The sequence below is a fragment of the Phyllobates terribilis genome, unplaced genomic scaffold (genome assembly GCF_046119375.1).
Source record: "Phyllobates terribilis strain yellow unplaced genomic scaffold, ASM4611937v1 Scaffold_5__5_contigs__length_657084704, whole genome shotgun sequence".
NCBI lineage: Eukaryota > Metazoa > Chordata > Amphibia > Anura > Dendrobatidae > Phyllobates > Phyllobates terribilis.
The window spans coordinates 19552149-19567946 of record NW_027362765.1 but is presented as its reverse complement, the minus strand read 5'-3'; the positions used below and the strand labels follow the sequence as shown (position 1 = coordinate 19567946).

The following is a 15798-nucleotide window of genomic DNA, read 5'->3' as shown; positions in this document are numbered from 1 at the left end:
ACAGACTGTGGTTCCATGTACCACCAAGTGGGAGTAATCATGGGCTCATTGCATGCTATTGGTATTAGTTTTCCATTATTCTGGGACCTATGGGCCTAAGCTGTACTACCAAGTAGTCTGTTATGCCGCCAGGAATCGGCTAGGGTAAAATGTACACTGGAAAATGTAAATGCGTTAATGGTGATCCCCATGAACTGGGAGCCAATAATCATTTTCCGTAATTGGCCAGGCATGAGCTCAGGTCAATTTAAGCATTCTAGGCACTGTGGATTGGGAGATGGTGCCCAACCTTTAGCTTTGGGCAGAGGGGGAGTGTCTGTATGAAATCCAGGTAGGACTGGGTTAAATCCTACCACAGCAGGTCTTAATTAGATGCACCTGGTTGGCTTAGACCAAGAACCAGGGCATGTGTTCCCTTGGGAGCTTTCAGTCTGCTGAGGATGTTCAGCAGAGTGGAATGTGTTGAAGCTGGTAAGAGACCAGCCAAAATGTGAGCTAAAGCTGGAAGAGAATCAAGCCACGGTCTTTCTGAATGGAGACTGCATAGGTCAGCTAGAAAATCTGAGCAGTCTATGTGTTGGAGCTGCAGAGTAACTTGTGGAAGCTGCAGCCTGTTCAGTGTGAACTGTAACTGGAGTTGAACACTTCTGTTTGGTGCTGGAAACTGCTGGAGCTCAGGCTGAAGGTGATATTGAAACTGATAGGACCGTACCTCTTCTTTGTGTAAAGATTGCTCCGGGAGAACGGACTGTATATATCACCTTATTGTGTCTGGGAAGAAGAAAAGACCTGTTGCGTTGGCAGTCTCAGTCAGTAGCTGAGACGAAGAGGGCTGTAATCTGTATAGGTGAGCCCGCACTGACATGTGTCTTCAGAATGAACTGTTTATTTGCTGTGATACCTTTGTGCCGAGAAGAGTCTGTTTTGGTTTTGAATTCCTTGGAGTTTTATGAAAGCTATAAAACTGCATGTTTGGACAAAACCAAATCCCTACAACTCATGCATGTTAAAGTGTTGATATTGGCGGATTCAGCTGACATTAGTCTATGGTCGATGGGGACCTTTAGCCTAGCTTTTAATTGACAGTGAAAATTTGTCTCCTTTCTTCAAGTAATTACTTTTTTTTGTTGCTTTTGTTGATCGGACCGCTTTCTTCTTCATGTTCCCTTCATTACTTTCTATTCCACCTTTACCTACACCTTTTTTTTAACAAATGTCCCTTACTCAACAAATTTTGCTGCGCATTCTGAATCCATCCTGAGATATAGGCATTAGTGTTGAGCGAGTATGTTCTGTTAACCCTTTCGCCGAGTATGCTCGGACCGAGCTCCGAGTATTTACAGCTGCTCGGTGATATGTTTGAATCGCTCCCGTGTGCATGATTTGCAACTGTTTGACAGTTTTATTACATGTGAGGAATATCTATTTCTTACACATTCCTCACATGTAATAAAGCTGTCAAGCAGTCGCAAATCATGCACACGGAGGGATTCAAACATATCACCGAGCAGCTGTAAATACTCGGAACAGAACATACTCGCTCAACACTAATAGGCATCCTTGTTACTTTTTAAAATGCTTAATAAAGGAGTTGGGAGAAAGAAAAGTCAGCATCCGTGAATTACTGATTACAAGAAGAAAGGTGTAAGAAATACCATCAGCAATTTATAGAAATATTTTTGTATGGAGAAATAAAATATCAATATAATATCAAGGTAATATTATTCAAAAATAATGAAATCGCTTTTATTTTTGACAGATGACTGTAGCATGAATGCGGAGGGACATCATATATCTTCAGATTTTAAATCAGATGATTTTGGTATCACAAATGATACATATCAAAAGCATGTAGTCATTTCAGATAGACACTCAGCCCTTTACATCAAAGATTTATCATCTGATCCTTTCCAAAGGGTTCTATATTCTGATTCATCACAGACTGTCAAGCAAAATAGTAACAAAAGCGGTGTTGAACATCTTACATCTCACACAGGGGACATGCCATCTTCAGGTTCAGAAAGTTGGAAACATCGTGCTAAATCAAGTTTTTTTACACAACAGAGCATTCTCAGAGGCGAGAAGCCATATTCATGCTCAGGATGTAAGAAATGTTTTGCTTGGCAATCAGTTCTCGCTACACATAAAAAATCTCACACAGGGAAGAAGCCATATTCATGTACAAAATGTGAGAAATGCTTTACTCTCAAAACAAATTGTGTTCAGCATCAAAAAACTCACACAGGGGAGAAGCCATATTCATGTTCAGAATGTGAGAAATGTTTTACTCACAAATCAAATCTTGTTCAACATCAAAACACTCACACAGGGGAGAAGACATATTCATGTTCAGAATGTGAGAAATGTTTTACTCACAAATCAAATCTTGTTCAACATCAAAACACTCACACAGGGGAGAAGACATATTCATGTTCAGAATGTGAGAGACTTTTTTCTCGGGAATCAGTTCTCTTAAAACATCAAAAAACTGACTCAGGGGAAAAGCCTTTTATATGTTCGGATTGTGGGAAAGGTTTTAACCATAAATCAAATCTTGCTAGACATCAGATAAGCCACACAGGAGTAAAGCCATTTTCATGTTCAGAATGTGGAAAATATTTTACCCGAAAGCAGACGGTTCCTTTGCAAAGATGGCAAAATATTCTGTCTGAATTGAAAGCCGGAAATTAAAGGGTTATTCCCAATCCACAGGATTATCCCCTATCCACAGGATCGATGAGAGTCCAACTGCTGGGAGCACCAGTCATCCCCAAGATTGAGGATCTGGAACTCTGAAAATAGTGCTTTAGAGCCCTATCCTTAATGGAACATAGGTGCACATGCTCAGTCACTGCTCCATTCATTGACTATACTGTATAACTGCCAGAGAAAGCTGAGCACTGTGCTTGGCTATTTCCAGCAGAGACATTGACATTGAGTTGAATAGAGGCCGAGCATGTGCACCTCTACTCCATTCAAGTGGGGCTACAAAGCTCTGTTCTTGGGATTTCTTTGGATAAGGATAACTGGAATTTTGGGGAAAAATCCTTTTACATATAGTGCCTCCTGAATCTACAATTAATATACTGTGCCCCATGAATAAACAAATCAAATATCTGAATATAGTGTGCCCTTGATTAATTCTATACTGCGTCATCACATATGATCCTCCCATGGTCCTCTGTTCTTCTGGTGCTTGGCTGGAATTACACTGGCAGTGCAATGCAAGAAAAAGTTTCCAGTTTGTCAGGGAGCGCTTCCAGGTGATTCATTACTTACTCCAAATCTTTCAGGAATAATCCAGTTTATTTTTTATACAACCAACGCGTTTCGGCTATACATAACATTAGCCTTCATCAGGTAAAATCATAATGGTCTTTAAAGAATACATTTATATAGCATAAAAAGAGGAGGAGGAACTAATCCAACCCCTCAATCAATTTTCATCAATTTAAAACACATGTGCACTTCTAAAAGGTATTAAGCAGTTAATTAAAAGTGAACTCTATATGGATTTAGAAAGGGGGGAGGGGGAAACAAAAAAAAACACTATATATTGTTTTTTCCTATTCAATAACATTTTTTTCTATAAAATTAATAAAATTATTTGTCAAATGACTCCATTTACTATCCTATTTTCTACTTCACTGATAGGGGAGAAATATTTTTCCCGATTCTAGAATATAACGATGTCATCAATATTAAGAACTCCATTTTTTATCTTATCTACTACATCACCAATAAGGGAAAAATATTTCTCCCAATTGTAAGGTATAACGAATTTATCACCAATATATGAACCAGTATCTGCCGGGATTGGAACTCATACATTTAGATTCCCCATATCTACAATTTTGCGTATTTACTCCATTGAGCCACTCGCAGTTATAGTCTCTGGGTGCTTAATTTTTCTTTTTATTCTCTTTAGCTTTTCTCCCTCTACCTCATTTACGAGGTTTGCAGACTTCGATTTTTAACCCCAAAAAATTTAGCGGTATTATATGTTCTCTAATTTATCATTGAGGCCATCTGGGTACAGAGTCCTCAATCTGTATATCCAGAAGGCCTCCTTTTTATTTAACTGTTGTATCCTATTGGAAACATCTCTAGGGATCTGTTCAATCGGTGTCAAAGTAACATTGAATTCTTTTTTATGTGTTAGCAAAAGGTGTCTTGATAGACTATGGATAAGGAGACCGACTCTGGCATTGTGTCTGTGGCCATTCAGTCGGGTTCGGACCATATGCGTGGTCCTCCCCACATACTGGAGGCCACAGTCACAATTTATAACATATATAACAAAGTCGCTTATACATGTCAAATGTTGTTCTATCTGAAATATTTCACCTGTACTCTTGGAAACTATTTGTTGTTGTTTATCTGCTATATTATAGCAGCACTGACATTTTTTCTGGTTACATTTATATACTCCAGGTTTATTCACCTTTTTTGAGCAATTGTGGTTTTTCATGAAGTTTTTCAATCGGCTGGGAGCTACCAAGTTCCTTATTGTTTTTCCCCTTCTAAATGTCATATTGGGGACTTGTGTTAATACATTTCGTAGCAAGGGATCTTGTTTTAAGATATACCAGTGTTTTTTCAAGATTCCACAAATTTTTTCGTTATCTTTATTATAGGTTGTAATGAAATTGAACTGCCATTTCTCATCATTAGATTTCAGGTGAGATTTAGTTGTATCCATAACAGCATTTTCTCTCACAGTTTTTTCAGTGCTTTTTTCTCTAGTATTTTCAAGCGTTTTTTTCAAACATTCACCCTGAGTTTTTGCTAAGTTTACCTTATAAGCTTGTTGTATTAGGGTTTTTGGATACTTTTTTTCCCGAAATCTGTTAGTCAGGATCTTGCTTTGTGTTATATAATCCTGTTTAGTACTATTATTTTTCCTTATTCTTAAATATTGACTGAATGGAATATTATTCTTCCATTTAGTATAGTGTGCACTGCTATAATGTAAATATCCATTAATGTCTACTTTTTTAAAATGTGTTTTTGTTACGATTTTCTTTTTCATATGTGAAATCTCTAAATCCAAGTAAACTATTTTTTCAGCGCTGATAGTGGATGTAAAGGAAATGCCCCATGTGTTTTGATTCATTTCCCTCACCAGCAAATGGGCTTGTTCTATATCCCCCCTCCAAATGATTAATAAGTCATCTATAAAACGTTTATACATTATTATGTTGTCTTTGTATTTTTCTGAATTAAGTGGGGATAGGGACTCGAATAGCCCCATAAATAAATTTGCAAAGCTTGGGGCTACCCGAGTCCCCATCGCAGTACCATGCTGCTGCAGGTACAGTTGTCCATCAAACTCAAAGACATTATGACGCAAAATGAATTGCAAACCAGTCAGAAGAAATTCTACTTGTTCATCTGGCATTTTTTCATTTTTCTCCAAATAAAATCTGGCAGCTCTTATACCCAAATTATGTTCTATATTTGAATATAACGCTACCACATCTAGGGTTATAAATAAAAAATTCTCCTCCCAATCCATTCCCTCCAAGAGACTAATGAGGTGGCTCGAGTCTTTCAAATATGAGGGCAGTGATTTGACATGTGCTTGTAAATGTAAATCCCGGTAGTGTGACAAACAGCTAGTGAGAGAATTAATCCCCGAAATAATAGGTCGTCCAGGTGGATTTACGAGGTCCTTATGGACTTTGGGGAGATGGTAAAAAAAAAGCCATAGCTGGTTCTTTGTTAATTAAATTTTTTTTCTCTCTTTTTGTTATAATTCCTTTCTCAGAGGCCTCATTCAGAAATAGGTGATATTCTTTAGAAAAATCAACAGTAGGATCCTTTTCCAATTTTTTATAGTATTTTCGATTGGATAGTATTTTAACTGCCTCACTGAGATAATCCTTCCTATCTTGAATAACAGTACCACCGCCTTTATCAGCCTCTCTAATTATTATTTCAGTGTTCTCTCTTAGATTTTTTAAGGCTTCTCTTTCTTGGGGGGTAATGTTATATTTAGCAATTTTTTTGGGCAGTTTTTGATTTCTTATGTATATTTTTACATTTTTTATCTTTGCTCTTTATTTTATCAATAGTATTCAACTTACGGAAATCATCACCTACTAGAGATAAAAATGTTTCAATATAGCTACCCCTATGATGTATGGGATTAAAGGCAGATTGTGGTTTCACTTCCATATGTATATATGGTGTTTCATTTGTTATCCTTGCCGTTTGTTCCAATTCTTTCTTATTTTTTAAAACAATGTTTTTGTCATTTTATATAGTGATTAAGATCAATAAAAAGCTCAAAATTATTGCTATGTTGTGTGGGGCAAAAATTTAGCCCTTTACTCAAGACCTTTTCTTCATCTTGTGTAAGTACATGCGAGGACAAGTTGAAGATTTTTTGAGAGGATTTAGGGGAAATTTTATTTTTGAAAAAAGACCCTTTTGTTGAGTTAGTTAAAATAAACTCGGATTTTTTATCTTTATTGAATTGGACTCTTCTACCACCCCTGCAGCCCCTGGTACTTCTTTTCTTTTTTTGGGGGCTATAAGTGTGGGAAAGAAACTGGTTATTTGTCTTTGAGCAGCTATTATTTGAGGGGATATAGTCTCCAAATTCTGCGGCAGGAATTGAGCTATAGGTGTTAAGGAGGGGGCTTGTAGGGATTTGGCTACTATTTTGGGTACTAATGTTTCTAGCAGAGTGGGAGTCTGGAGAGGGCCTATTTCTAAAAAAGAAATCTGTGAGTTAAGGGATGATTGAGATGGGCCCAAAGCTTGTAAAGCTGTAATGGAGGGTACATTTGTCTCCTCAATACTATGTGTAGTAAAGATACTAAGATCAAAGGAACATTCTTCCTCATTTTTCTCAGTATCACAAGTTATTGTGTTATTATCGGAGTTAAATATCTCGCAGTCAGGAATATTTTTTAAGGAAAATTCTGAATTAATTATAGATGTGGATTCAATATTAATATTTTCATCTCTTATATAGTTGGAGGAAGGCATAGGATTATTAAAATTTTTAGTTTTTATGTCCTGATTTATAAGTAAAATCAGGTCTAAACGGATTATAGAATTTATTTTTTGGTATAGCCCCCAAATTTTTGTTAATGACATTCGTATTCATTCTTAAATCGATGTTTTTCTTATTAGAATTTGCTCCTGCTATTTTAGAGTTGTAAAAGACTCGTAGACTATCTACTGTGTCTCTTTGTTTTTTCGATAGACCTTCAATATTCCCTGGCAGTGCAATGACATCAGTGCTCCCTCAGTGTTCTTTTTTTGGGTGATTTGTCGACATGATGTAGGAAGCCACTCATGTCTTTCTGCCAAGCGCCTTGAATACACTGGTAAGGCAGCAATTCTTCAGTTGAGAATTGCCTTGAAGTTTACTATTCTGGATGAAAGGTCAATTATCGTTATGTGGGAAATGTTTTGATCGGAAAACAAGTCTTATTGATCATCCAAAAACTGACACAGTTAAAACATTTTCATTCCCAGAATGTGAAAAAAGTTTTACTTTGAAAACAAGTTTTGATGAACATCAAGAGAACTTTCACAGGGGAAAAGCCATGCGAATGTTCCGAATATGAGAAATGTTCTCAGAAATCCGACTTGCACACAAAATATGCCATTTTGATCTACTGTATTTGGGAAATGTTTTAACCAAAACTCAATGTCACACTGGTGAATTGTGGAGCCACTGCGCCATGGGCCAGTCTTACCCTGGAGGGGCGTGACTAGGCGGCTACCTGGTTTTCACTAGAGCCTCTGATGGTGGAGTTAGGCTTGAGCTGCAGGTAGCTGCCAGGTACCACTCCAAGGTAGTCCCTAGTAGTGTTGAGCCACCCCCGTAGTGTTCGGGTTCGGTTCGGTTCGTCGAACACCGGGATGTTCGAGGAACTGTTCGTCGAACTGTTCGTCGAACACCGTCGAACACCGTTAAAACCAATGGCAGGCAAACAAAAACACATAGAAACACATAGAAAACACCTGCAAAGGTATCCAAAAGCTGACAAACTGCTCAGAAGACACTCTGTTTAAAAAAGCCGGCCGGCAAATTCAGCAGCGGCATACACCGGTACCCGACAATTTAGACAAGAAGGAATAGAGCATCACACATAGATTAGATAGATAGAAACATGTCAGTCACATATATAATAAGTACAGTGATAGTGTTGCTTACTGTACTTGTCATTTAGTGTAAAGGATTTATTTAAAAAAATAATAGTGTTTTCATGCACTGTCTCTTTAAAAAAGCCGGCCGGCAATTCAGCAGCGGTACCCGACAATTTAGAACAGAAAGATAGAGCATCACACATAGATTAGATAGATAGAAACATGTCAGTCACATATATATGAAGTACAGTGATAGTGTTGGTTACTGTACTTGTCATTTAGTATTAAAATAAAGGATTTATTATTAAAAAAATTGGCGTGGGGTTCCCCTTAATTTTAGGCTCTAGCGGAGGTTAAGCAGACGGCTGGGGCAGATGTTTGAAGCCTGGGAAGGGGGTAATACCCACGGAGCTTCCCAGGCTACTAATATCAGCCCCCAGCTGAATACATAGCCTTTACTAGCTATTAAAATGGGGGACCCCCCCAAAAAAATGACGTGGGGTCCCCCCTAATTTAATAGCTAGCAAAGGCTAGGCAGACAGCTGGGGGCTGATATTAATAGCCCAGGAAGGGAGCCATGAATATTGGCCCCCTCCCAGGCTAGAAACACCAGCCGTCAGCCGCCCCAGAAATGGCGCATTCATAGGATGCGCCAATTCTGGCACTTAGCCTCGCTCTTCCACGCTGCCCTGGTGCGGTGGCAGGGGGTAATAGGGTTGGGGTTGATGTCAGCTTATAATGCCAGCTGACATCAAGCCCAGGTTAGTAATGGAGAGGCGTCTATAAGACACCCCCATTACTAACCCCATAGTCAAAGTTAAAAAAAACACAAACACCCAGAATAAAGTCCTTTAATTGAAATAAAGACACAATCCTTTATTGTTCTAAATTAAACCATACCTACCATCACGCCCATTCCAGCTGAAGCCAACGATCTCCTGCAATAAAAGAAAAATAATAAAGCAACCTCATCCTTACCTTTCCATGGTTCCCACGACAGCTTCAGCTCTGCTACATCGAGATGACAGGCTGGACCGCAGCAGAACGCCGCCATCCAGCCTGTCATCCCGCAGACACTGAGAAGCGCAGGCTTGCTTGCGCTGCTCAGCGTCTCTCTGTGACGACATCCAGATGAGCCGAGTTCATGTCCAATGAACTCGGCTCACCTCATGCACGTCACTGACAGCGTGGGAAAATTCTCACGCTGAAGCGCTGATTGCAGGAGAATTTTCCCACGCTGTCAGTGACGTGCAGGAGGTGAGCTGAGTTCATTGGACATGAGCTCACCTCATGCACATCACTGACAGCGTGGGAGAATTCTCCTGCACTCACCACTTCAGCGTGAGAATTTTCCCACGCTGTCAGTGACGTGCATGAGGTGAGCCGAGTTCATTGGACATGACCTCGGCTCATCTGGATGCCGTCACAGCGAGACAGTGAGGAGCGCAAGCATGCCTGCGCTTCTCAGTGTCTGCGGGATGACAGACTGGATGGCAGCGTTCTGCTGCGGTCCAGCCAGTCATCTCGATGTAGCAGAGCTGGAGCTGTCGTGGGAACCATGGAAAGGTAAGGATGAGGTTGGTTTATTATTTTTCTTTTATTGCAGGAGATCGTTGGCTTCAGCTGGAATGGGTGTGATGGTAAGTATGGTTTAATTTAGAACAATAAAGAATTGTGTCTTTATTTCAATTAAAGGACTTTATTCTGGGTGTTGTGTTTTTTTTAAATACTTTACTAGAAATTCATGGCGGTCATGTCTAATACTGGCGTGACCCCATGAATTTTGGGCTTGGGGCCAGCTGATAATACCAAGCTGGCCCTAACCCCTTTATTACCCAGTGAGCCACCGCACCAGGGCCCTGGATGAGTTGGGTACAGCACCAGAAGATGGCGCTTCTATGAACGCGCCATTTTCCGGGGTGGCTGCGGACTGCAATTTGTAGCGGGGGGGGCCCAGAAAGCTTGGGCCTCCCTGCGCTGCAGATTCCAGCCCCCAGCTGCCTAGTTGTACCTGGCTGGACACAAAAATAGGGCGAAGCCCCACGTACTTTTTTTTTAATTATTTCATGAATTTCATGAAATAATTAAGCAAAAAAGGCCTTCCCTATATTGTTGTGTCCGGCCAGGTACAAATAGGCAGCTGGTGGTTGGGGGCAGCCCGTTCCTGCCTGCTGTACCTGGCTGGACACAAATATAGTGCGAAGCCCCACTTCAATTTTTTTTAATTATTTCATGAAATTCATGAAATAATTAAGAAAAAAAGGGCTTCCCTATATTGTTGTGTCCGGCCAGGTACAAATAGGCAGCTGGTGGTTGGGGGCAGCCCGTTCCTGCCTGCTGTACCTGGCTGGACACAAACATAGTGCGAAGCCCCACTTCAATTTTTTTAAATTATTTCAGGAAATTCATGAAATAATTTAAAAAAAATTGACGTGGGGCTTCGCACTATATTTGTGTCCAGCCAGGTACAGCAGGCAGGAACGGGCTGCCCCCAACCACCAGCTGCCTATTTGTACCTGGCCGGACACAACAATATAGGGAAGCCCTTTTTTTCTTAATTATTTCATGAAATAATTTAAAGAAAATTGACGTGGGGCTTCGCCCTGTTTTTGTGTCCAGCCAGGTACAACTAGGCAGCTGGGGGCTGGAATCCGCAGCGCAGGGAGGCCCAAGCTTTCTGGGCCACCCCCGCTGCAAATTGCAGTCCGCAGCCACCCCGGAAAATGGCGCGTTCATAGAAGCGCCATCTTCTGGCGCTGTACCCAACTCATCCAGGGCCCTGATGCGGTGGCTCACTGGGTAATAAAGGGGTTAGGGCCAGCTTGGCATTATCAGCTGGCCCTAAGCCCGAAATTCATGGGGTCACGCCAATATTAGACATGACCACCATGAATTTCTAGTAAAGTATTTAAAAAAAACACAACACCCAGAAAAAAGTCCTTTAATTGAAATAAACACACAATTCTTTATTGTTCTAAATTAAACCATACTTACCGTCACGCCCATTCCAGCTGAAGCCAACGATCTCCTGAAATAAAAGAAAAATAATAAAGCAACATCATCCTTACCTTTCCATGGTTCCCATGACAGCTTCAGCTCTGCTACATCGAGATGACAGGCTGGACCGCAGCAGAACGCTGCCATCCAGCCTGTCATCCCACAGACACTGAGAAGCGCAGGCTTGCTTGCGCTCCACAGTGTCTCTCTGTGAGGGCATCCAGATGAGCCGAGTTAATGTCCAATGAACTCAGCTCACCTCATGCACGTCACTGACAGCGTGGGAAAATTCTCCTGCACTCAGCGCTTCAGCGTGGGAGAATTCTCACACTGAAGCGCTGAGTGCAGGAGAATTCTCCCACGCTGTCAGTGACGTGCAGGAGGTGAGCTGAGTTCATTGGACATGAGCTCACCTTATGCACGTCACTGACAGCGTGGGAAAATTCTCCTGCACTCAGCGCTTCAGCGTGGGAGAATTCTCACGCTGAAGCGCTGAGTGCAGGAGAATTCTCCCACGCTGTCAGTGACGTGCAGGAGGTGAGCTGAGTTCATTGGACATGAGCTCACCTTATGCAAGTCACTGACAGCGTGGGAGAATTCTCCTGCACTCACCGCTTCAGCGTGAGAATTTTCCCACGCTGTCAGTGACGTGCATGAGGTGAGCCGAGTTCATTGGACATGAACTCGGCTCATCTGGATGTCGTCACAGAGAGACGCTGAGCAGCGCAAGCAAGCCTGCGCTTCTCAGTGTCTGCGGGATGAGAGGCTGGATGGCAGCGTTCTGCTGCGGTCCAGCCTGTCATCTCGATGTAGCAGAGCTGAAGCTGTCGTGGGAACCATGGAAAGGTAAGGATGAGGTTGCTTTATTATTTTTCTTTTATTGCAGGAGATCGTTGGCTTCAGCTGGAATGGGCGTGACGGTAAGTATGGTTTAATTTAGAACAATAAAGGATTGTGTCTTTATTTCAATTAAAGGACTTTATTCTGGGTGTTTGTGTTTTTTTTAACTTTGACTATGGGGTTAGTAATGGGGGTGTCTTATAGACGCCTCTCCATTACTAACCTGGGCTTGATGTCAGCTGGCATTATAAGCTGACATCAACCCCAACCCTATTACCCCCTGCCACCGCACCAGGGCAGCGTGGAAGAGCGAGGCTAAGTGCCAGAATTGGCGCATCCTATGAATGCGCCATTTCTGGGGCGGCTGACGGCTGGTGTTTCTAGCCTGGGAGGGGGCCAATATTCATGGCTCCCTTCCTGGGCTATTAATATCAGCCCCCAGCTGTCTGCCTAGCCTTTGCTAGCTATTAAATTAGGGGGGACCCCACGTCATTTTTTTTGGGGGGTCCCCCATTTTAATAGCTAGTAAAGGCTATGTATTCAGCTGGGGGCTGATATTAGTAGCCTGGGAAGCTCCGTGGGTATTACCCCCTTCCCAGGCTTCAAACATCTGCCCCAGCCGTCTGCTTAACCTCCGCTAGAGCCTAAAATTAAGGGGAACCCCACGCCAATTTTTTTAATAATAAATCCTTTGTTTTAATACTAAATGACAAGTACAGTAACCAACACTATCACTGTACTTCATATATATGTGACTGACATGTTTCTATCTATCTAATCTATGTGTGAAGCTCTATTCTGTCTGTTATAAATTGTTGGGTACCGCTGCTGAATTGCCGGCCGGCTTTTTTAAAGAGACGGTGCATGAAAACACTATTATTTTTTTTGATAAATCCTTTACGCTAAATGACAAGTACAGTAAGCAGCACTGTCACTGTACTTCATATATATGTGACTGACATGTTTCTATCTATCTAATCTATGTGTGATTCTCTATTCTTTCTATTCTAAATTGTCGGGTACCGCTGCTGAATTGCCGGCCGGCTTTTTTAAAGAGACGGTGCATGAAAACACTATTATTTTTTTTGATAAATCCTTTACGCTAAATGACAAGTACAGTAAGCAGCACTTTCACTGTACTTCGTATATATGTGGCTGACATGTTTATATCTATCTAATCTATGTGTGAAGCTCTATTCTTTCGGTTCTAAATTGTCGGGTACAGGTGTATGCCGCTGCTGAATTGCCGGCTTTTCATGTTTCACTGTTGGCACTGTTCCCATCGATTTGGGCAATCACTGTAATGCCACAACCACCATGGCTGTGGCATTACAGTGAGTGGCAGACAATCCCTGCATGATTGGTGCTCTAAATAGCGCCAGACATGCAGGACACGCTTTTGGTGCACGAACAGTTATCGAACATAACCTCGAACAGCCGAATTTTTTGCAAATCGTTCGGGTTCGTCGAACAACTCGAACACCGCCCAAAACAGCTCGAATTTGAGATTGGCGAACAGTTCTAGTCGAACACCGCTCATCTCTAGTCCCTAGTACTGCAGAACCTGACCCCAAGGATCAGAAATGCAGGCACTGACTCGGTGTCACTGGAAGGACAGGATTTGAAATCACAGGTAGAATGGATATCGGAGCCGGTTTAGACAGAACAGGATTATGTTTGAACAGAACAGGATGTTTAGACGAGACAGGTTCTGGAACACTGGCAGAGGGTGCAGGTTTAGACTGGACGAGTTCAGGACTCAGAATCAGTTTCAAACAGGACGGGTTTAGGAAGAGGGACCTGAAAAAAGACTAGTGAGTACAAATACTAACTAGAAACTAAAGTTGGTTAGGCACCTCCCTACAGGAGAGGTGCCTTAAGTAACTAGTGCCCCCAGTTATAGGCTGTAGTGTGCACGCTGCCCCTTTAATAAGCGAGGAGCGTGTGTGCGCGCCCTAAGTGCGTTGTCGGGAGACCATTGCGATGTGCACAGGCCCTGGGAGCAGGAACCCGCTGCAGTAACTGGAGTAGAAGGAACAACAGGGCGTTGTGGCGGTGAGCATGTCAATTCCCCTGCTAGGAGGAGGAAGAGGGATCATGCAGGCGTTGCAGTACCCCCCTCTTCTTCAATCCCACAAGGAATCTCTTCAAAAGAAGTGGGACATGTATATTCTCCCTGGGCTCACATGATCTTTCTTCAGGACCAAATCCCTTCCAATCCACTAGGAAAAAAGTTTTACCTCTCACCTTCTTCTTTGCCAAGATGCTTCTCACCTCAAAGACATCCTCAGAGCAGACTGGAGCAAGCATGGTACCAGGATCCTTTAAAGGATTTTTATCACAAACAAAAGTTCATTTTAATCAATAGATCTTGAAATAATATTAAGTTTCACAATTGGATGTGTTTAAATAAAATGTTCCTGTGCTGAGATAATCTTATAAATGTGTCCCTGCTGTGTACTGTGTAATGGCTGTGTCTGACCGTACAGGAACATGGTCTGATCATACCACATCTCCTGGGCAGGGGAGGAAGCAAAAGAGTATACAGACATTTCAGCACGAGATCGCAAATTATTATTATTTTTTTTTAAGTAAAACATTGTTTAAAAACCGGCAGTGAAATGTTTTACCTCACAGGAAAGAATCATCTGCGATCCCCTGCTGTAATATCTTTTGCTCCACCCCCCCTCCCGCCCAGGAGATGTGGTATGATCAGACCATGTTCCTGCACGGTCAGACATAGCCATTACACAGTACACAGCAGGGGCACATATATATGATTATCTCAGCACAGGAACATTTTATTTAAACACATCCAATTGTGAAAATTATTATTATTCGAAGATCTATTGATTAAAATTAACTTTCATTCGTAGGAAAACCCCTTTAAGAAGTGGCTTGAGGAGAGATACATGGAACAAGGTAGGCATGCATAATGAGGCTGGAAGCTTTAACTTGTAGGACACGGCATTGATCTGCTTATCGAAGGTACCGATAAAGCGAGGACCCAATTTGTCGGACAGAATCTTGAGGCACATGTATTTAGCCACACCTTATCCCCAGGCCTAAAACATGGTGGGTCCAAGCGCCTTTTGTCAGTATTCCTCTTCATCCAATCGGACGACTTCTCAAAAGTGGCTTTGGTGTCTTCCCAGATCCTGGAGAAATCCTTTGTAAGAGCATCGGCTGCAGGAATGCCAGAAAGGGCTGACACCAGAAGAGGGATACCAGGCTGTTGACCAAAGACAATGAAGAATGGTGACGTTGCAGAAGACTCGCTTACATGATTATTATTGCAGAACTCTGCCCAGGGCAAAAGCTTGACCCATTCGTCATGGTGAACATTTGTGAAATGCTACAGGAAATTAGACACTACCTGGTTGACTCTCCACCTGACCATTGGACTGAGGGTGGTATGCAGAAGAGAAGTCCAGAACCAAGTTCAAAGGTTTGCACATAGCTATCCACAATCTGGATGTGAACTGGACTTCCCTGTCGGATGTGATGTGAAGAGAAAAGCCGTGAAGACTGAAGATGTGGTGAATACACTCCTCAGCAAGTTTGGGAGCATATGGAAGATCAGGCAATGGGGTAAAGTGAGCCATCTTCGAGAAGAGACTGAGCATCTAGAGGACACAGGGAGGTCTGTATTAAAGTCCTCGGTGATGTACTGCCAGGGACCTGAAGGCACAGGAAGTGGTAAAAGTCGCCCGGACGGGAGTTGCCTGGGAATCTTGCTATGAGCGCAGGAAGGACAGGCTGAAACTAATTCCATAATGTCCTTTCGCATGGATGACCACTAATAATGACGCGAGATAAGTTTCAAAGTCTTTCTCTGCCCGGCATGAC

The 15798-nt window shown here is 42.0% G+C and overlaps 1 protein-coding gene across 1 annotated transcript in view; it reads left to right on the top strand.

Moving 5' to 3' along the window:
- The window catches only part of LOC141270520 (uncharacterized), an 85854-nt gene that overhangs the window by 32576 nt on the left and 37480 nt on the right, over positions 1–15798 (top strand). The window lies entirely within an intron of this gene.